The following is a 23,430-nucleotide window of genomic DNA, read 5'->3' as shown; positions in this document are numbered from 1 at the left end:
CTGGGCGCAGTGGCTCACCCCTATAATCCCAGCACTTTGGGAGGCTGAGGTGGGTAGATCACCTGAGGCTGGGAGTTTGAGACCAGCCTGACCCACATGGAGAAACCTCATCTCTACTAAAAATACAAAACTAGCTGGGCATGGTGGGGCATGCCTGTAATCCCAGCTACTCGGGAGACTGAGGAAGGAGAATTGCTTGAATGTGGGAGGCGGAGGTTGCAGTGAGCCGAGATCGTGCCATTGCACTCCAGCCTGGGCAACAAGAGTGAAACTCTGTTTCAAAAATAAATAAATAAATAAAATAAAAAACTTCTGCACAGCAAAGGAAATAATCAACGAAATCAAGGAACAACCCACAGAATAGGAGAAAATATTTGCAAATGACCCATCTGACAAGGGATTAATAACCAGAATATATAAGGAGCTCAAACAACTCTATAGGAAAAAATCTAATAAGCCGATTTAAAAATGGGCAAAATATCTGAATAGACATTTCTCAAAAGAAGACATATAAATGGCAAACATATATGAAAACATGCTCAACATCACTGATCATTAGAGAAATGCATATCTAAACTACAATGAGATAGTATATCATCCCACCCGTTAAAATGACTTATATCCAAAAGACAGGCAGTAACAAATACTAGTGAGGATGTGGAGAAAAGGGAACCCTTGTACAGTGTTGGTAGGAATGCAAATTAGTACAACCACTATGGAGAACAGTTCAAGGTTTCTCAAAAACCTAAAAAGAAAGCTACCATATGATCCAAGAATCCCACTGTGGGGTATATACCCCAAAGAAAGGAAATCAGTACATCAAAGAGGTATCTGGACTCCTGTGTTTGTTGCAACATTCTTTACAATAGCTAAGATTTGGAAGCAACTTAAGTGTCCATCAACAGATGAATGGATAAAGAAAATGTGGTACTTACACACAATGGAATATTATTCAGCCATTAAAAAAATGAGATCCTGTCATTTGCAACAACATGGATCAAACTGGAGATCATTATGTTAAGTGAAATGAGCCAGGCACAGAGAGACAAACTTCACATATTCTCACTTGTTTGTGGGATCTGAAAATCAAAACGATGGAACTCATGGACATAGAGAGTAGAAGGATGGTTACAGAAGCTGGGAAGGGTAGTGGGAGGCTGGTGGGGAGGTAGGGATGGTTAACACATACAAAAAGATAGGATGACTAAGACCTACTCTTCGATAGCACAACAAGGTGATTATAGTCCATAAAAATGTAATTGTGCATTTAAAAATAACTAAAATCATGTAACTGGATAGTTTGTAACGCAAAGGATGAAGGCTTGAGGAGATGGATACCCCATTCTTCATTGATGTGATTATTATGCATTGCCTGCCTGTATCAAAACATCTCATGTACCCCATAAAGGTATACACCTACTTTATAACCACAAAAATTAAACATTAAATGTTAAAATAAAAAATGGGTAAGATGGTAAATTTTGTTATAAATATTTTATCACAATTAAATTTTTAAAAATAAAAATAAAGGACTTTGGTGATTAAAGCAAAAATAAAACCTGGGTTAAAAACAGTTGAAGCCATAGGTATTAATTTGATGAATGGTGACATGACCAACTCAGCTGATTATCCATTGAATGTAATCCCAGAGGTTAGGGTTCAGAACTGAATACTGGAACAGATGTTCCTGGTAAACATGAGTATTTCACCAAACCTTAACTGAATTTCTAATCTACCTAAAGTATAAGAAGGAGCTGGTCAAATAGATCTGACTCTAGCATTCCAAAAGGGAAATTGGTGTCAGTGTGTCTGTTGAAATAAAAGATAATCTATACTTGAAATTTTTGCATATCACAGGCTAAAAAGCCCTCTGTGTAAATTAATTCCTAGTGGTCTATATCTTTCTACATTAAAAATATTGGCAAATCAGCTTCTCCCCATGCACCAAAGGGATGAGGTGCTGGAGAGGGTCTGATTGTTTACTGTTTACTGTGTACTGTTGTCAACAGTACATTGGTTAACTAGGAATTTTTCTAAGTCCCTTCATTGCCCTGTTCTTCCAATCATTTGGCATCAGGTGAATAGTTCCAGCCTCCCCAGAGGCAGCAATAAAGGACAGGGACTGGTATTGGCAGATGGTGAGGCTTTAGAACAATACCTCCACCTCCTATTTTATTTGCCTACCCAATAAAATAATATTCTTTAAAATAACAATTCATGTTTCTCAATCTTGTTAAAGGACGAATTAAAGAATCTTTAGAAAAATGCTCCAGTCTAGGTAAAATCTGAACTTATTATGCATAGCACAGCTTCAAGACAAGTCCCCTATAACTCCTTCACAATCCAGTTGCCAACATTTAGCCCCTCTTATAAGAAAATCTACAGCCACCACTGTTCTAATTCTATTGCCGTGCTTCATACATTTTCTGAGAGGGAGAAGAATCTTTAAACATCAAATTCTGCCACCTTTCTCAAAACTATATTCATATAAGACAATGTTTCCATAAGCCCCAGGAAATTGGTTTAGGTAAATAAAGGTAGATAATACCTATGTTAATAAAAGATGGTGATATATTTTCTCCCTCTTCTTTTTACTGTGTTCATTAAGTTTTTTTTAAGTACCTAGGTAATGTCATCTTTTAATAACCCACACCTCCACCAATCCTTATAATGTAAATCATTCAGAATTTAGATTCTAAATTAAATAAGGTTTATTATGCTCCTGGTTAAGAAAAGAAGTTTATCATTGTGGAAGAGCTAAGAAAACACACCCCTAATTTTATGGGGAGGCTATGTAGCGCAATGGAAAGGTACTTGAACTTTGGAGTAGCCCTGCCTTTGAATCTGGACTTTTCACTTATTGACTGTGTGAATCTAGCCTCATAACTTATTACAGGCTCAGTTTCCTTTAGCTATACAGTTGGAAGAAACTTTATCTAAATTTGTATCTCAGGGGGTTTTGTGATACTTACATGAGATCCTCTATGCAGAGTGACAAGCAGGTACTTGGCATATGGTAACCGCACAAGAGATGGTGGTTATCAGACAGAACAGGTGTGTGAAGGCAGTAATCACCAGAGCTCTCGGCTAACTTTGTGAACTGCATGGGGTTGTTGAGTTTACCATCACTCTTTTTGGTTTTACCTTATTTATTTGAACACAGTTTTATTTCTTTCAGACCTGATGCAACTCTATCTGTTACCAGTTTCTCATAATTAAGATTTGAACGAGACAACAACAGGCAAAGCTCATTTATGATGTAGACCCAAGGTGGGCTGGAAAGTCTGGAATTAGCTGGAAAGGTCTTGATGGAAACTTTTGTGGGTGTTAGAAATGTTCTATATCATTTTTACCCTTTACATAGATTAGTACACTTTATCCATTCTGTGTATGTTACACTTTAATAAAAATTTTTAAATGATTTCATAAGGATCACAAGACCTACCCATACCAAATCCACCATTAAAGCAAGTTGATTTTATTTTTAACAAGTCTCAGTGAATTTAATAAAGTTTTTTGTGAGAATTAAAAAATGACATCTGGCTGGGCATGGTGGCTCACGCCTGTAATCCCAGCAATTTGGCAGTTTGAGACCAGCCCTGGCTACATAATGAGACCCTGACTTTGCAAAAAATTTTTAAAAATTAAAAAAAAAATTAGCTGGGTGTGGTGGTGCTTGCCTGTGGTCCCAGCTACTCAGGAAGTTGGGGTGGGAGGATTGCTTCAGCCCGGGAGGTCAAGGCTGCATGAGTCGTGGTCATGCCACTGCACTCCAGCCTGGGCAACAGAGTGTCTCAAAAAGTAAATAAATAAACACACTTACACAAGTACTTGATCTACAGATGTTTGTTTAATCCACATTAAAAATCTGGAAGTTTTGCATAATCTGGATTTCTGGCTTGTGGAGAAGTCAGACGATCTGGCAGCAGTGAGCTGGAGCTGCACGCACCCACGTCTAATGAGGCATTCTCTTTCCAGTTTGCCTTGGGGCTCCACTGTTTCCTGTGATCCTACACCTGTTGCTTTGCTCATTTACTCCACCTGCCTGGTCTAGTCAGCATTTGAGTTTGCCAGCCTGGTAGCGCTAACACTGGTGGGCCAGTTATCTTCTTCATCTCCAGCCAACTGACAAAGCTGTCTTTTCCAATGGAGAACTGGTTGATGATTTTTAATCCTAAACCGGGGGAGGGAATCATTGTGTCTTACTCTCTTTGATCTCTCCAGTCCATGGCAAGCACTCATGAAATGCTTGTTGAGTGAATGAAAAACCCTGCATCATGTGCTGACTACTTGTTTGTACATATCTCCTGTCACATTTCTTTTCATGGCAAATGGGTTTGTTAGTCCCACTGTGATTCAAACCATCCTTTTCTACTATAGCACAAGATGCAGAGTTATGAAAGTGAAAGGAAAAATGTTCTCCTCACTGTCAGTTTAAATCATGATTTGAAGCAGGTTTTATTATACCAAATTATCATCAGGCTAATTGCTTGACAACCTCTCTCGTTACTGCTGGCTGGCGCCATTCAACTGATCCCCTCTGCTGATATCTGGCTGGGGAAGGTGTGGCATATCCTCACTAAGGAGAATTCTGCTACCCGGAAAAATACCCAAAGCTGCTAAGCATCATACATGCCGTCTATGTCCCATTCCGAAGTTGCAGTAAATCCAATATGTGCAGTAGTGTTTAAGAGCATATGACTTGAAATCAGGTTACCTGGCTTCAAATCCTGTTACTACCACTTGTTAATTTTGTGACCTCGGGCAAGTTTTTTTTGCTTTGTTTTGTTTTGTTTTTTTGAGATGGAGTTTCACTCTTGTTGCCCAGGCTGGAGTGCAATGGTGTGGTCTTGGCTCACTGCAACCTCTGCCTCAGCCTCCCGAGTAGCTGGGAATACAGGCATGTGCCACCACACCTGGCTAATTTTGTATTTTTAGTAGAGATGGGGTTTCTCCATGTTGGTCAGGCTGGTCTCAAACACCGACCTCAGGTGATCTGCCAGCCTCGGCCTCCCAAAGTGGTGGGATTACAGGCATGAGCCACTGCGCCTGGCCGATCTTGGGCAAGTTTTTAATCTCTCTGTGCTTGAGATTCTCCACCTGGGAAATGGCGATAATAATAGTACCTCCCTTGTGGGGTGGTTGAGAGAGTTAAAATATGTAAAGTACTTAGTATCCTGCCTGATGCCTAGTAAACATTACATATGTACTCTACTAAGTACATATGTAATTATATAAATGTAACTGATACGTGCTTCTACCTTTCCACCTTATTTATTCTTTATATTAGCTGTGTAATTGTCCCAGAGATTGAAATGAATCATTAATAATGCTATAGTTTGTGTTCCACAATGCTTTTTCTCCAAGAGGTTTTTTTCATTCCTAAGAATGAATTGTGAACCCAAATGTAACTCCTTTACCTCCTATTCTTAGCACTAAATGGTAACTTGGTTTTCACTGTCTGGGATGTTGGGACTTTGAAGGGATGATTGAGTTCAATGCCTTTAATTGCTACTTTCTGGCCAGTAACATTCTTGTGAAGAAATACCTTGGTTTCCCCAAAGAATTAAAGAATATGGAAAGAGAGAAATAAGAACAGGGGGATATGATTACTTTAGGCCAGCAGAGTAGAAGCAGAATTAAATTGAAAAAATGTGTTGATTCTCATCTGTAATGCCAGTCATTTTCATTTGTGTGCCTTTTTTATATCATAAGTGGTTTATGTCCTACAGTTATTATACCGGACAGGTATTGTATAATAATACTTTGGACTTAACTGACATCTTTTATGATACTAAGAAGCCTGGAGCCATTATCTCATCAAACTTGTTAAAGTTAGGGTGTCATCAGACTGGGATAAAAAATGATTGCCTGAGTGCAAAATGAGCATTGGGCTCAGCTGCTGTGTGTCTGCTTCCCTTACAGCGTTTTCAAGGATCTGACTCTTTCAGACATACTTGGAGTTCAACAAATACAATTTCCCAGGAAATTAAATGAAAATGGGCTAGAAGGGAGAAACTGAGCTTATTGAGTTTCTATCTAGGCTCACTGCCCAGTTTTCTTTCAGCCTGAAACCTGTATGTGGGAATTTGCAGAGTTGGGCTAAACTAATCGTGAACCCCACAAAAGTTCATTTACTGTCTAACACATCATCATCATCTTGGACCTGGTCTCTACCCTCGCCATTGAGATTTATTCTACAATCCCTCTTCCTTCTAAAGATGCAGTGTGACTTCCAAAAGTTAGATGTACAGGACACCTGTTCTACCTGAATCTTTTGCATATTTTGTAAAGCTGATTTATTAAGCACCTAATAAATGCCAGCCATTGCTCTAGGTGTTTGGGACTCAGCCATGATAAAAATCAAACACCTCTGTCTCATAGAGTTGACATTCTTGTGAGCAGAAGCAATAAATAACAAACACAATACATATGTAAATGAAACAGTGTGTTAGAAGTTGGTGAGTGCTCTTGGAAAAGAAAACCAGACCAAGAGTTCAAGAGGCTGTTTCTATCTCCCCCATTCATAAATTTCCTAAGTTCCTCCTGGGAGTTTAAATGCCTGTGCCCTACAGGCACATTTAAACCTGCCTTACACAGAAAGTCAATCTACCTTACAACACCTAGAGAATAGTTTCACTGTTACGGACAGACACAGAAAAAAAAATCAAAATGAGCAAAGAAATCAGTCTTCATTATTTTGTGCAGCTTTCCCACCATGGAACTTCATCTCTAATCCCAAACAAGCACCTCGCAAGGACATGTGCAAATCATTAAGGAAAAATACCAGCGGAAATCTGGTGTTCAGAAATCAAGGCTATTCATCTTGGTCTGCAGTTCATCAAGAGAGTAACATAAAACTCTCCTGCCTTAGGCTTATAAAATGGTAATTAGGAGAAAACAAGATGTGCTTGAGTAGATGAGCTTTGAGAGAAAAAAATAAAAGCACCATATTCAAACACTCATCTAGTATATTCCTTTTTATCCTCTCTTCACCACAAATATTAAGACTAGGAAGACACTGAGTGATGTTCTGGACCAGGGGCCTCCTCCAAGGACGACGAACAGAGCCTTAGACAATAAGTAACGTGTTCAAGGTCACGTGCTAATCAGTGGCAGAGCCAGAAGGGAAAGCAAAGTCCCCTCCCTTCTGGTCCAGTGTACAGCAGGGTCTACAGCACTGCTTCCAGATTAGATCATCATTACTTCTTCCAACAAGAATGGCCTAACCCTCTGCAACTGATCGCCAAAGAATCTGGGAAGGGAGAAAGTGACAAGTCAAGATGTTTGTGAAAGCATTCCACATGAGGAACAGATGCGTTTGTTTTTGATCACAGCTGAGTCTGAATGCTCTCTAGAACTCAGATGTGGAGAAAGGAGGAAATACAAGATAGGGCTGTGGGCAGATCTTACTGGGCTGGGGGAGCAGCGTGGTGTGGACGGTCTTCCTTCTAAATGAGGGGAGCTGGTGCACATTCCAGTGTAAAGAACATCCTATGCACCAGAGTAGTCTGCACTGACTCAGGACGGCATAATCTCCAGACTTGAGGACCCCAGACCTCACCATCCTTCTGTCCATGAGTGGCCACCCAGCCACCCAAGGGTGAAAGGTCATGCGCTATGCTCTCACCTCAGGTCATGATGAAGGTAGGAAGAGCGATCATCCAGCCCATACCACCACGACTGGGTAACACTGGAGTTCTTCCTGTAGACCAAGCACTATGCTAAGTGCTTTTTCATAGCATCACCTTCAGTCCTCACATCAGATAGGTACCCATTTCAGAGGATAGAAAACTGACGCTTGGAAAAGCTGAATAATTTGCCTGCAATCACAAAGCTGGTGAATTCAAAGCCTTTATCTCAGAGGGTGGTGGTTCAAAGCGTGGGCTCTGCAGTCAGATTGCTTGGGTGTGCATTCCAGATCTGCTGCTTGCTGGCTGTAAAATCTTCAACAAGTTACTTAATTTCTCGAAGCCTCAGTTTCCACATCTGTAAAGTTGGAGTAATAATTATAATATTTACCTTATAGAATTGTGGTGATGATTAGAGAACGTAACATGGTAACTACTGACACGTAGTAACTACTAACTATGGGCCAACTGTAGGTTGGAACCACATGAAATTTCTGTTGTAGTGGACCAAAAATTATCAAATATTGGCAATTTGGCAATTTCATATCATTCAATCTAATATTATTAATAGGCATCCATTCTTTGTAAATAGCAATGCTTTCCTTATTCATCTCATAATTTGTGAAAGGACAGGTGATTTAATTGCTTTTAACTTTTACTTGTTTAATTTCCCTAAAGAGTGACATAGAGGCTGGGTGCGGTGGCTTGCACCTATAATCCTAGCACTTTAGGAAGCCCAGGCAGGCAGATCACCTGAGGTCAGGAGTTCAAAACCAGTCTAGCCAACATGGTGAAACTCCATTTCTACTTAAAAAAATACAAAAATTAGCCGGGCGTGGTGGCACATGCCTGTAATTCCAGCTACTTGGGAGGTGGAGGCAGGAGAATCTCTTGTATCCAGGAGGCAGAGGTTGCAGTGAGCTGAGATTGTGCCACTGCACTCCAGCCTGGCAACAGAGCAAGACTCCATCTCAAAAAAAAAAAAAAAAAGTCACACAGATTTCTTTTACTGTAACATAGCATCCATGAGGACTGTGTATGCAATATACATGGTTCCCGGAGCCAACAAAATGTTGAGGATGTTGTCACAGAAAATCTGGAGCAGAGGTAGATCTGAAGTGAGCTTAAATTGGACAGAACTGGACTATGAGGAAGTGACTGGTGACACAAATGAGTCCACTCCTGGCTCCTGTAAACTACTGGGAATGTTCTGCTGTTTTCGGAAATGGCGTTCCCATACTAGCCAACTGATTGTGATAAACAAACGTCAAACATGACCATTCATCATTCCGCATAGTAGAGATGAGGTCTGGTCCGCAGCAGGAGGTTATTAAATTTGACATATTCAAAATGAATTGCATGGCCTGGCTGCTCTTGAACTCTGGCTTGCTGGGAGTAGCCTATGATGGAAGGAAATTCCACTCTGTTGTGATGTTTTGGGGAAGTTGCGTGGTGGGGAGAGGAAAACATAAAGCTGGGATAAGAACTGTGCTTTCCTAAGAAAAAAGGAGGCTACTTTTGAACGAATGCATCTATGATGCCAGATCTAGTGGGAGGCTTCTCTTCTTTTGAAAGATGTTTCTGTACCCCACCCCATTCCTATCCCACATTTGCCTCAATTTCATTTCCTAATATTTCACATTATAGAGATATAAATAACTCTGCAACTCAAGTGGAACATTCTGGAGCGACAGACTTTCCAGTTAATACAGGAACAATCTTTCAATAAAATTAGTATCACCATTGAAATGCAATGATAACCTTGAGGATGCTTCAGACTTTCTCGGTGTCTGGAATGATTACTACTGCTTGTAGAAAATAATGCCACTGTGAGTTCAGAATTCTGTGTGTGTGGGGAGGGCGGCATGCTTTCTTTCTCTCTTCTTTCTATGCCTAAAAATAACCTGCAAATCTTGTTCCAATGCTTTCGCAAGGAAATTTAGAAATTGTCTGTGTATTCTATAATTTTTTTTCCCATCATGATGGCTCTAAGGAAAATACATTTACATACCCATAAACTCAGACACTCTTGGAGTCCCATTTTCTTTCTGTGTGTGCCTTTTCTCTCTTTCTCTTTGTGTCTATGGTTACTGTTAAGCTGACCCCTACAGTCTGGGGCAAATACCAAACTTGAATCAAGCACTACTTATCCATACAGCTGCGAAGGATTGCGGTTTCAGGGCCTCAGATGATAGATTTAAGTAAAGTCTCTAACTGGATGGAGTTTAGGAAACCTGTTACGATTTCATCTACAAAGGCAGGCTGCATCGCACCCCATTGTGCTGAATTCTAAGATGCAATGTGGTGTTGTTGTTTTGTCTTTTTATGAGCAGCATCTTTATTATAAATGATCTATTTTTATGTCTGTGATTTTTATAATACTGAATTTCATTGTTGAGAACAATGACTGTAGAAAGATCTTTCTTTATTGCTCCTGCCTCTTCTCCCAGCGTCTGCAAGAAACTGTTGCTTGCAAAAACCATAGCTAATTAAAAATTGAACTTAATTAGCGACAAAGAAACCCGACTGGCAAGGGCTGGGAGGAAGGGCAGATAAAGCTGCCGACGCTGTGTTCTTCTTTACCTTCGCTTTAATGGTCTTCACAGCACGTCGTGTTTCTGAGTCAGAGGACCCTAGAGCGACACTTGTTGGGGACGGGCAGGACACCACAGCCCGACAAGCAGCTCCTGCGAGTGGCGGCGGGAATGCACGCCGGAGCCGGAGTGCCAGCGCGGTGGAAACCGGTTCTCAGGTTCTGGCCGAGCGCACTTCCCCTTACATCAGCGGGCCTGCTCCTGTCAGGCAGGCGGCCGGCGATTGGCCGGGAGGAGGCAGTCATTCAAACTGCCTTTTGTGCTTGGCTAATCAGGGCAGCCCAGGTTACCAGCGGAGGTGCGTCTGTGGTGTCAGACACCTGTGTCTCAGCTCTGCCTTCCTCGGGCTGGCTCCTGCAGATCCTTCCTGGGCCAGAACCGTGCCTCTAGGCCACCTCCCCCAAGCCACCAAGCTCCCGAGGTGGGCCAGCCTTGGCCCAGTGTCACGCAAGACAGAAATGTCCAACAGATAACTGAGGACAATGAACCTGCCTGGGCATAGACTTCCTTAAGGTAAGTCCATTTTAAACCAGCGATTTCTCGATGACATTATTTCTCCGTCGATGTTGGCAGAAATGCCAGTATTGGGAAGATAAACTAAAGATAGCTAGGGAAGTTGTTCAAGTTAGGCCTTTATGATGAAATCACCAAGGTTTTGGGCTAACAGATATGCTGACAAAATAATATAAAAGAATAAATAAAGACGTACATGGGGAGGAGACAGCTTGACAAATGACTCTAGTCCTCTCAGGCAACGGGCACATTTTCGTATTTGATGAGAAGCTCAAGTGATAACAGAGTAAAGTAACTTTTAGTTAAGGCCAACAAATATATATGCTAACTTGTATAATAATACCAAGTCAGCCCAAATATCTTGGCTCCCTCCAATCATGCAATCTCAGAATTTATAGCCTAATTTTAACTTATTTTTAAAACTATCTTTAACTTTCTCGTTTGGATATGAAGGCAGCTTTTCTTTTTTAGGCTTGTTCAACATGGGTGAATCAATGAATTGCACTTCAACAGCAAAACTGGATTGTATTGATTGGTGGGCTCACTCTTCTCATCCTTTATGTTTCAGAGCAGGTCGAATTATAAATACAAGCACCTACATTTAAGCAACAGTTGAGATGCTTAGGAATGTAATTCTGTGTGATTCTGATTAAGCCTAAACTGTGCTCTGATTTCATTTTACTGTAAATCAATTGACACATACTTCAGGGACCATCCTGTCTTTGGGGTTGCTGTCACCATATTTGTAACTTGAGGATTTAATAGTTGAAGATGGATAAAAGACTGGTGGTTTGGGACTAGTGTTTTCACCCTGTTTTGTTGTGATAGGAAGGAAAGTAATTTTCCCTTGGATTAAAATTGTTTTTTCATTGAAAAATTCTGAAAATGGGTAAAGTTCTCTTTATAAATCTAAAGAGGTTCTGAGACTACTTTTCCCACCTCATTAATTTCAAGGATGTAAACACCTTCATGAAAGGAAGGTGTTTACCAGTTCTCAGTGATTCTGTTCAAGTGATAAACAGCAATGGGGCAAACAGGTCATTCAAAATCTGTGTTAATCATCCTCGAATGTGTTTTTTTCTTCCAATGGCTACAGCCAGTTGGAGTTTTCCATTTTTTTCAGCAGTTAGCTAAAGTGTCTTCATAAAAACATTTTCCTGTACTAAGATAACACATTAGTAACATTTAATATAAATATAAAAATTACTCTTTTGATGAATAAAAGCACCAGAAATGACATTACTCAGCAGATGAAATATGATCATCACACAAGTCTATAGCAATCACTTAAAAATATAATGTATATGCAAGTGATTTTAAAATATAGATCCATAGGTAGGTAGAGAAAAAGCGAATTTATAAAGGTTGAAGGAGTTAAACAGAAATGAACATCGGAAAGCTAAATAGATATTAAACATTTAGCACTGGTTTATATTTTAAAAATCTACCTTTGCTTATGAATTACAACCTAGAGAATATATGTAAATCAAAGGTAATTTCCTGAGTTAAGGATAAGTCATTTTTTGTATGGAGATGGATAAATACCCTAATCTTATACCCTAATGTTAGCCCTAATCATTGTCTTCCATAAAAACCCCAGTATCCTAAAAAGGTACAGAAAGGGAGAGAGCGGGATGAAAAACTTAACAATACTTAAAAAGTAAACAAAGTCACAAACCCCACGTTTCATATTAAGAGTGTAGAAAGCCCTTGTTCGTGTCTACAGAGTACCAGGGGACTCCAAATATGTAATGTAACACATTCATTAATAACTATGATAAATAGATATTTTATTCCAAGAACAATACCATTAGAGAGTTAGATTGGAGGGCAAGGGGATTAAGTGTCTTAAGTTTATTGTTTCCCGAGTGACCATTTTTAAAAGCCTCCTTCCGGGAACCGTGGAATGCCTGCCAGGCTTCCGGACTGCTGTCTGGTGAGGGTCCCTACTGGTGATGTGGACAGCACAACACACAATGGGGCACAAGAAAGCCACGCAGCCTCCCCCTCCCAGACACACACTGTGCACCCCATTGGCTCTGCTTGGAAGGTTCAGCTCTGCAAATGGAAGGCTGTAAACATCAGACACCTTCCTCTCTCTGTTTCTGTCTCTCCCCTCTTCTTCTCCCCACAGTGTCCAGCCTTGGCCCCTGACTTTTCCTGGGGTTGGAGAGACCTGTGAGTTCAGAAGCTGAACAGCTGGGTGAAGACCTCCCTTAGCTCAATGTGCTCTGGCCATAGGGAATAGACAAGCAAGCTGAGTTTGGGTAGCCCTAGACACATGGGAAAAGAAACAGCTTCCTCACCTGCACCCCTCCATAGATGACTTCATTAAAATGTCACTGGTTAATAGGGAAAAGGTAGCACTCCTTGTTAGGCCAAACCCCTAAAAGGCATGTTTGTTAGAAAACAAAAAATAAACCAAAAAATCCCCAGCAGTCTTAATGATCACATTTTGGTGACAGGTGGTAAGGTATGCTTTCGGACAAATGGATGATTTTGGAAGGCATGAAGCTAAGCTGTCTCACACCATTTTGCTTCTTAGTTCGACTGACTGGTTTAAAAAATGAAACCCAAATGATAGCTGCAGAGCGGTATTGGTGGCATATCATCTGATCTCATTGACATAAAAGCTCTTAACAAACTTGTGTGAACCGAAACTGATAGAATGACTGATGTTCCACAAGTGATCAAGAGACTCCTAGCCGGGCATGGTGGCTCATGCCCGTAATCCCAGCACTTTGGGAGGCCAAGACCTGAGGTCAGGAGTTTGAGACCAGCCTGACCAACATGGAGAAACCCCGTCTCTACTAAAAATACAAAATTAGCTGGGCGTGGTGGTGCATGCCTGTAATCCCAGTCACTCAGGAGGCTGAGGCAGGAGAATCGCTTGAACCCAGAAGGTGGAGGTTGCAGTGAGCCGAGATTGTGTCATTGCACTCCAGCCTGGGTGGTAAGAGTGAAACTCCGTCTCAAAAAACAGAAAAAGAGACTCCTGGCATCAGTCACTGAAGGAGGACTTCGCTTCTGCATTGGAAGCCTGGCTTTAAAGCAAAAACTCTGGTGTTGGAATGTAAATGAGCCCCACCCTGGGAAGCTATGGCTGCTCAGAAACACTTGATTTTTTTTCCAAGTACCAAAGCTCCCTAGTAAGCAGTAGAGCTACCAGTAGACTCCGCCCACTAAACCCGGTGTTCAGCATTGCCCATCAGCCCTCCAGGGGCGGGGGTCCCAGCAATCAGCCTCTGAAGGGAATCTCCAAGTTCTTCCCTTATCTTTACTCTCACAGCAGTGGAGGCCCGGTCTTAGTGACCTGATATTTATGCAATTATTTCTCAGTTGTTTATTAATTGTGGATCACTAGTTCTTCCATCTGAGGTAGGTCATATATCATTATCCTAGTTTGGAAGAGAGAGAGAAAAAGAATGAAGTGGAAGAATTTGTCCAACACTACCAAGAAGTTAGTGAGAAATTAGAACCTCAAATACCATGCGGTTTTCCTTTTGTTTTTGTCTTTCTGTCAAAAGGGAAATCAGGGATCCTTAAACCTTTCCCTGAGCAGTTCTCTGTGGGCACTAAAATGCTTCAGGCCAAAAATATGCTGGTTCTCTTAACCAGATGACTCTGTGACTGAAAGAGAGAGCATTAAAACAATGAAATGAATTGGGCATGTGCTCACCTGAACAACTCAAAACTCCAGTGGGTTGCTGGTAAAGTTTTCCTGAAGCCTAAATTGAGAACAGCATCCTCTCACCTCTGGCTTTTTCCTGGAAAGACCCGATCATTTCATTTATAACAAATTTCAACCCTGGCCCCTTGACCAGGGAGGCCAGCTGCGGGTGAGCCGTCTGAAGGTGGCTGGCCTGCATTGCCTCCGAAGGTATTTCAGGAATGTTAATGGTATGCCTGAGTGGAGGCCTCAGAGCTCGGAGCTCAGGCCTGAGAACTGTTCTTGTGGCCATCTGTTGTGGCCCAGGAAGTCTCATAGCAACAGCTTCTCAAGAATGGTGCTTTTTTTTTTTTTTTTAATTAAAATTAACTCACACAAAACCAAAAAACTGCTCCATTGCTCAAGAAGAATCAGGACAGCCTTCAGATTCTTTCTACAGAGTGATGAGCTTTTAAGGAAGAAAAGCCCCCACATCCTTCATGCCTGTTCTTTAAATGAGCAATTTGTACTTGGTGTTGAGGTCTTAATTTTTTTTTCTCCCCCGGGGTAAAATTCTTTTTTTGGAAAGGAATGGAGGTGAAAACAAGTTTCCAAGGCTGTGGAGAAAATAGTCAGCAAAAATATGGTTAAGAAAAAAGTGGTTTTTTGAGAAGAGATTTTCCTGGTGTTTGTTGCTCTTAGCGATCCTGTCAGCAGCTGCATTTTTCCCCCTCTGTAATAATGTGAGCTTTATACGCCTGGCTGTTTAGTTAGTGAAATGAACTTCAGACAAAGACACTAATTTTACTATGATGATGTATGCCCTCCGGTATGAATCTCTTGAATCTGTGCAACAGCCGACCTCAGAAAAAGAGGTAGAGAAAGTAATATTTGTAGTTCTATATTTTTTCATTGATGAGACATTAAGTTAGTCACTTACAAAAACTGAGGATTTTCCCTCAGGATAGAAGACACTGTAAAATGATAAATACATGAAGCCTGGGCAGGCATGCCAGATAGAGACAAAAGAATTCTATTCTGTTCTGCATTGTACCCCTTACTGGGCTATTTCAGGAAGGCACACAGCCTCTCAGATCACAGTGCCTCATCTGCAAATTGGATTCCTGCATTGTTAAGGAGGTTAAATATAATCACCTAAAAGGAACTTGGGAAAAGATCCTTGAATCTGAATGGCATCTATAAAGAAGTATTATACGCTGTCATTCTTGCTGTGGCACAACCCTGGGAAAACATTTTCATGAGAACTTTTAGATCTCCTTCATTTTTTAGTTTGGCACATTTCCCTCAAGTTTTGTGACAAAAAATTTCCCAGAAGAGTCACAAAATATTCCAAGTGATTTTTGACTATTGTTACATAATTCCAGAATATGGAACACACTTGGAATACTTCTTTTTATTCTTGACTGGTGGTGTGTATTGCTACTTATGTATTATTCAAATGTAATACATTGCCCTTAGTAATGGCGCCAACCTCAATTTACAAGTTATTTAGATCTATTACATTGCCCTTAGTAATGGCGCCAACCTACCCGGAAAGGGATATGTACTTCAAGTTTGGTTTCTGAAACACGGTTCCTAATGAGGTTTTTCTTTCTGCAAAAGGCCTGACTCTTACCCTCTTTGTGCGTATTGCCTCCCATATACAATATAACCACCACATGTTTATGAAGTGCCTACCGTGTATCAGGTGGGTTTCTAGGTACCAAGTTTAGAACTGTGAACAAAAGCCGGGCGCGGTGGCTCAAGCCTGTAATCCCAGCACTTTGGGAGGCCGAGACGGGCGGATCACGAGGTCAGGAGATCGAGACCATCCTGGCTAACACAATGAAACCCCGTCTCCACTAAAAATACAAAAAAAAAAATTAGCCGGGCGTGGTGGCGGCGCCTGTAGTCCCAGCTACTCGGGAGGCTAAGGCAGGAGAATGGCGGGAACCCGGGAGGCGGAGCTTGCAGTGAGCCGAGATCGCGCCACTGCACTCCAGCCTGGGCGACAGAGCGAGACTCCGCCTCAAAAAAAAAAAAAAAAAAAAAGAACTGTGAACAAAAGTAGACAAAAATTCTGGCACACGTTTCTAGTCAAGTGACACAGGTAACAAGTCAGATAACACAAAAATACGTCAATTGTATTATAGGCTAGAAAATGATAACTGCTATGGAAAATACATAAAGCAGAGAAGTATGTCATATGATGGCAGAGAGGGTATTGCAATTTTCTAGGGGGCGGTGGAAGGACCTGCTAAGAAGATGATATTTAAAGGAAAACTTGAAAGAGAAGAGAAAATGAGCCTTGAAGGTTACCTGGGGAGCACTGCTGACAGAGAGAAGAGCATGTGCAAAGGCCCTGGGGCAGATGTGTTTGGGAAAGAGCTGGGAGGCCAGTGTGGGTGGAGCAGAATGTGGCAGGGGCAGAGAGACAGAGTGGGTCACTGGGAGGCAGTTAGCTTTTACTCTGAATAAATCCTAGGAGAACTTGCTTCACAGAGCAGTTGTGAGCATTAAATGAAATAATTTGTGCAAAGCCTTCCATAGAGTGCCTAGCACACAAAAAAATCTTCTGTACTTGTTAGCTGTCATCCATTTATTTATTATTACCACTATGTAGTCTGGGATTTAAGGATGGAATGATGTGAGCACACAGCACAGAGCTTTGTTTTGATCAAAGTTAATTGTTTTTTATGAGAATTAAACTCCCAACCTTGGCCTCTTAAATATTAAATTCTATCAGCTGAGAAGGTTCCAAGTCTATATTGTCACACCTACAGAGAAATAAAGCTTACTTTTAAAAAACTGGCCCTGATTAAGCTAAATCATTGTTTCCATTTTGAAAGTACTAAGTCCATGCTGTCTAGGGACAGGTGTATTTTGAGACATTTGGTTCCAATTTCAGCTACAAAAGTCTTGTTGAATTCCACTGAATTTGCATGATCTCACAATGCACTCATGTTTGAGTCTTGATATCAATTCCCTTTTCTAGGCGGCAGGATTCGAGGTAGGGAGGAGCATATTGCAGATATAATGAAAATAAGGCGTCAATGTGCTTTTCTTCTCCCCAGAGTCCAGAAGCAAGATTACCTTTCAGGGCACTTCAGGGACCCTTTCTCAAAATGCTCTTCCTGGACACCCCTTTGAATGTGTAGATTCTGTTGATCTCCTCCTTTGAAACTGAGGGACTTGGGTCATAACTCATGTCGAGTGATGACTAGCTCAGGAAATTAGAACAAGTCAGGGAATCCTTTTCTCCAAGCATATGAAGACCATCATTTAGAGTCAGGGATATCCTTGCTCCAGAACCACCATAAGCAGTTTGGGAGCAACAAAAGGAATTATTGATGATAACTAGAGATGCTCAATGAATGAAAAGATCTGTCTAAAACTGTGCACCTTCATCGTTGGAAATATTTCAGGAGAGTTTGAGTAATCAGTCAATAGTCAGAGGGGTTTGAGTTTATCCACATGACATACCAAAAGAACCCCTTTGGAGTTAAGAAATAACCCTTAGTGGATTTGGGATCCTACCAGAGATCATGTAATTAATGACCCAGAAAGGTACCATGTTTTTACCTCTTCAACCCAAAGACAGTAAAGAACATGGATGATATAATTTAATATAAATCTGAAAGAATGATAAAACCACCCATGATGACTGGCCCTGTTATTTATTTAGTTGGTCAAGTTCTAATCTTCTGGCTTCATGAGTTCCACTATTTTTGATGACATATGTTGTATATTTTTAGTTGTAAATCAGTAATCTTTATGGCATTCCTCTAATTATTAAGCAATGTAAACTCTTTTTAAAAATTTGGGTGAGAGCTTGACTTCTAAGATCCCTTCCAAATTTGTGCTTCTGCTTCATCCTTCCAAGATCTGCTTATTAAAAACCAAATTATTCAGGAAAAGTCACCTTAAATTCTCTTTAACTGACGCCTTAGTTTGGGAATTCTGAGAGCCAGAAGCAACTGATTGTAGAAGCCCTATTTCACTTAGGGGCAGTGGCTAGAGGAGTCATTTTCCTGCAGTGTCACCCTGGTCCTGGTGCCCGGAACCCCAGTTCCCAACACTGATGATACTGTGTTCCTGTTTGTAGTTTCCAGTGTTGTCACATCACTACTGCTGGCTGCCAGGTTGCTCGGTTATGATCAGTGGGTAGAGTGGACTGGAGCTCTTTTTTTCTTTTGGAAAAATGTTTCTGTAGTGCTTATTACATTCTCAGTGATTTGCAAAAATGCTATCTCTCTTAACCCAATGACAGAGCTACAGTTTTTGTCCCCATTTAACAGGTTAAACAATTGAGATACAGGGAACTAATCCAAAGTCACACAGTGGCAGGGACTTGAACCCAGGTCATCGGTCAACAGAGTCTGCTTTTAGCTGCTACACTGGATTTCTCATCCACAAAATGTCTAATCCTATGTGCTCTTTTTATTTGTTTTAGCTCTCCTGTTGATTTAGAGGGAAAACTGATATGGCGTATTATTACATTTTATTGCCCTCTGTGAGGGCAGAGAACATAACCTATTGATACCAGTGCCTCGTGTAGTGCCTGGTGCATGCAGATACTCAAATATTTGTTGACCGAGTGAGGGAGTGAGGGTGTGACATGAATAAACAATAGTAAGGCCATAGAAATGCCTTCCTAGTCTCAAGAGTCACAGAGATGTATGTAATCGCAGGATGTCATTTACATAAAAACTTTAACTTTGAAAAGTTAAAAAACATAAAATTAGAGGTGAGGACATCATGGAACAATTACAGTGTTTGAACCAGTGTCAACAATTTCATCCCTTATTAGGTACTCATTCATAGTTTAATTAATAAATCACATTGCACTGGAAGTGTAGCTCCAAAGGACCCTGATGTCAGACACCTACTATGTGACAATTGGGGAGGGAACAGGGAACCATTGGAATGCCATGAGTTCCACTAAATCAGGGCTTTACTGTGTGATCTGGATTTGGTGCATTTAACAAATGGACATTGAGACTCACAGATTTGTTATGGAGTAGAGAAAGGAAGCCTGAATCTTGACAATGCCAGTGTCTAAGGGAACATTTGGGTGCAATGAACATAAACTCACTCAGACCAGCTCAAATAAAAAGAGACGAAGATATCAGGATATGAAGGAAGCTTTTGAAATCCAACTGTAGGAAGCCAGAAACACCTCAACATTAACCTAGTGGTAAAAACTCTTAGAGTCAGAAGGCCTGTGTGTGAGTTCCAACCTTGGCATTGATGAATTTGTGACTTTGGGTAAGTTACCTAACATTTCTGAACTTCATTTACTTTACTAAAAAGTAGAGAATAATCAAAGTTTCTACCTTGTTGTGTTGTTGTATAGTTTAAGTGAGATAATACATATAAAGCACTTGGAACACTGCCTGACATGTAATAGGAACTCAGTAACCATTAACTCTTATTATCATTTAGAAAGTAGGCAGCTATTCACTTTCTTTTTGGATTGCATAGTTGTTCACTTCAGCTGACTTTGAACATCAGTTCCATTGCTTTGTCTGTAGACTGGCTTTCTGAAAGACATGGTGCCAGGGTTAATTTAGTGGCATAGTGATGTCATCAAAGCTCCAGGTTTGTCTGTATTTTCATTCTACTACCCTTAGCATGATGATTTTCTTCCTTACGTTTGTTCCTCATGGTTGCAAGGTGTTTGCTGCAGCTCCAGGCATCACGTCCTCACAGAGCCTTGTCCAAAGAAGGGAAGGAGTTCTAGTTTTGTGTATTTCATCAAGAATGAGAAATACTTTTTAAAATATCCTCCTGCAAACTCTCTTTTTTTGCGAGTCAGATCTCATTAGTTAGGCTTATGTCCTATATCCTTGTCTACACTAGTAACTGGCAGGGAGTCAGATTACCATGAATAGTATGGTTAATCCCTTGGGGTGATGAAGGAGCTGACTTTCTGAGCATGTCATTATCTGATGCTGCAATGGAATCAAAATTATCCTTATGGAGTAAAACAGGGAACAGTGACCACTGAGTAAACAATTATGAGGGCTGTTTTAGATAAGCAAGTGTCTAAGCCAGCTGAATCGGAGTATTTCTTTGGAATTTTGTCTTTTTGTACATGGAGTCTAAGAGGAGGCAGAACTCTTGTAGTTGTTAATCTGGGATAAGGTAAACCCAAAGTTCTCTGCACTGTGGTTGTTTTCTGTGTACTTTACCCCTGCATGCACACACACTGAATCCTATTGCAAAGATAAAAGTGAGGTCTTTTTTTTTTCACCTTGCTTTCTCTATCTATATACTTTCTTTTTTTTTTTTAATTTTTTATTATTTATTTATTTATTTATTTTAAGATGGAGCCTCACTCTGTCGCCCAGGCTGGAGTGCAGTGGCGCAATCTTGGCTCACTGCAAGCTCCGCCTCCCGGGTTCATGCCATTCTCCTGCCTCAGCCTCCCGAGTAGCTGAGACTACAGGCGCCCGCCACCACGCCTGGCTAATTTTTTTTTTTTTTTTTGTATTTTAGTAGAGACGTGTATTATAGAGAGTAGTATTTTATTCACTGTGTTAGCCAGGATGGTCTTGATCTCCTGACCTCATGATCTGCCCGTCTCGGCCTCCCAAAGTACTGGGATTACAGGTGTGAGCCGCTGTGCCTGGCTATCTATATACTTTCATGCACCACATAATAACATTTGGGTCGATGACAGACCCCATGCATGACAGTGGTTCCGTAAACTGATAATGGAGCATACACAGAAGTGATACACAGTACTTGATACTGGCCCTGCAGATCAAGTAGGGGAAATGTTTGATATTCAGTAATGTGCTGGGACATTTTCGTATGAAAAAATAGAGAGCCAGGTGTGGTGGCTTGTGCCTATGATCCCAGCTACTCGGGAGTTAGAGGCAAGAGGATGGCTTGAGCCTGGGAGGTAGAGGCTGCAGTGAGCTATGATCACACCACTGTACTCCAGCCTGGGCAACAGAGCAAGACCCCGTCTCTAAAAAGAAAAGCAAAAGATGTTGTATATAACATCTAGGTTTGTATAAATACTGTCTATGGTGTTTGTACGATGAAATTGCCTAATCGGGCATTTCTTGTCACATATCCCTATTGTTCAGCAATGCATGACTGTGTCTAGATGTATAGGTAGGTATATAGGCACAGAGAAACACACACACACACACACACACACACTCCAATGGATGCTGCCTCTCCCAAGGAAGAACCTGACAATAATTTCCAGTCCCTGAGGCCATCTCCATCCCTGGCCTTCCCAAGAAATTCCCATTTTTGCTTGAATTTCTCTGTGGGTCACTGTGTCATTTGCAACAATAACAAAATCCCATCAGAAGCATTATCCTAAGCTTCTGGGATTCTGTCCCCCACATCTACTAGTGTGTGGCCCTGGCTCACCCCAGAGCCATCACTGGACTCTACCCCATGTGCCCCACAGCTCTAGAGCCTTATCACCTGATAAACTCAGCCTCGCGCCAGCACCAGGTCGCACCAGCAGCAATGCGAACAGCTCTGCCTATAGCTGAGGAAGAGCTGGTCTAGCCTCACCCCTTCAACTGGGGCTTGATCGGGACCTGTTCTCCTATAATAGATAGCAATGGAGAGACAGTAACCTCTGTCTCTGATAAAAGGTTTAATATCTGCCAAGTCTTTCCTAAAGCGACTCAGCGAAAGAAACCACCCTACTGACAAGTACATTTTTTCATAAATAAAATGACTTGATTTCAGATATACAAGTGCCTTTGACAGGGAGTTTAAATCTGGTGGCTGTATTCCTTTTGGCTTGACTTAAATAGGAGAAGAGAATTGTGGATTCCTATCAGTGGGAAATTAGTAAAGGATTTGAGGAGCAAGTGACTAGGAGAGCAGAGTGAAGTCATAAACAAAATCAGTGTGGCCATCGGGGCAGGCCAGTTGGACTAATGAGAAAAATCCCTTGGAAGGTGGAAATATGAGACATTGAGACTGTCATTCAGGAAGTATGGATAGATTTTTTTTAATGTTTATTTTTACTATTTTGTTATGAAAATGGTATAAACATTTGTGAAAGTAGAGAGTCTCACAAATTCCCACGCAGCCACCCTCCAGCTGGATGGCTCTTGTTAAGTAGAACAAGTCAGGGAGAAGGAGAAGATGAAAGAAAGGAGTTGGATCCAGTGAAGGACAAAATGTTCAGTGACAGATCTATTAGTGAACTTGCCGAGAGGGGACAGGAAGCTGAAATCCAAGATGTTTATTCTTCTTAATCATAGGCTAATGAAATAATTGCTAAATGAGATCTGGCTTCTAGCCATTTGAGTAGGGATTGTGTAACTTGAGGAAGCAGATCCCATGGTGTAATCTCCAAATTGCTGGGTGTGGGGGAAGCAAAAGGCCCCCATCTAACAGGGTGACAAGGCTAAGACAGGAAGTCAGCATTTATTTGTTTGTTTGGCATTTAGCAACTATTTGTCTACAATCTCCCAGGCACTGTGCTAGGCTTTGTGAGCATGCAAATCTGAAGGACCAGGTTCTTGCTTTCAGAGAATGCAGCATCTACTGGTGAAAGTAGATAGGAAAATCTATGATTATAACAGGCATGCTATAATGAAGTTTTTCGGGTAGCGTAGAAAAGATGAAAGCTTCTTGCAGGAGGATGATTGTTTTGATCTTTGGAAGGATGAACAGGTGTTTGGTAGATGAATTTAGTGAGTGAAAGCATTCTAGCTAGACAAAGTAGCTTATGCAAAGGCAGAGAGGTACTCAAAGAGAACCTTAAGTCAGGGCTGCAGGGCTGATGGCATACTTGTGACCTGCTAAAAGACAAGGTGGGGATGGGATAGGGGTGGCCAGGAAGTGGGGAGCAGGGGCTAATGTTCAGCCTGGGCTTCACCCCCTGGTGCAGCTGTATCCACCTGGAGGAGGTGTCTTTTTCTGGTTTGACAAGGGGCCACATGGGCAGGGGGTAGCCCTGTCTGAGTGTATTTAGTATTCTTTGACTAAAGAGTATGTGTGAGGATGCTCATGACTTTGAACAGAACCCAGAAAGGTGATGGGGCATTAATAA

General features: G+C 41.2%; 1 protein-coding gene and 1 long non-coding RNA gene across 9 annotated transcripts in view; one reads left to right on the top strand and one right to left on the bottom strand.

Moving 5' to 3' along the window:
* The window catches only part of LOC114678319 (uncharacterized), a 35,388-nt gene extending 18,221 nt beyond the window's left edge, over window positions 1-17,167 (bottom strand). The window contains exons 1-2 of the long non-coding RNA XR_003729661.2: window positions 14,418-17,167; window positions 7,631-7,989 (exon numbers count right to left, since the gene is read on the bottom strand). This is a non-coding gene — a long non-coding RNA (uncharacterized LOC114678319). The remainder of the gene's footprint in view (window positions 1-7,630; window positions 7,990-14,417) is intronic.
* The window catches only part of SHROOM3 (shroom family member 3), a 348,763-nt gene that overhangs the window by 140,278 nt on the left and 185,055 nt on the right, over window positions 1-23,430 (top strand). For 4 of the 8 annotated variants that reach the window (XM_078003466.1, XM_015138481.3, XM_078003465.1 and 1 more), the window contains exon 1: window positions 10,488-10,738. The exons of 1 other annotated variant lie outside the window; for it this stretch is intronic. The gene's annotated coding sequence lies outside the window, so the exon portion shown is untranslated. Of the gene's footprint in view, window positions 1-10,237; window positions 10,739-23,430 lie in introns of those variants that run through there. 3 more of the 8 variants (XM_015138480.3, XM_078003469.1, XM_078003470.1) reach the window with 3 other exon arrangements.

This window comes from Macaca mulatta, chromosome 5 (genome assembly GCF_049350105.2).
Source record: "Macaca mulatta isolate MMU2019108-1 chromosome 5, T2T-MMU8v2.0, whole genome shotgun sequence".
Lineage (NCBI taxonomy): Eukaryota > Metazoa > Chordata > Mammalia > Primates > Cercopithecidae > Macaca > Macaca mulatta.
The sequence above is the reverse complement of the archived record's forward strand: the minus strand, read 5'-3'. Positions and strand labels throughout refer to the sequence as shown.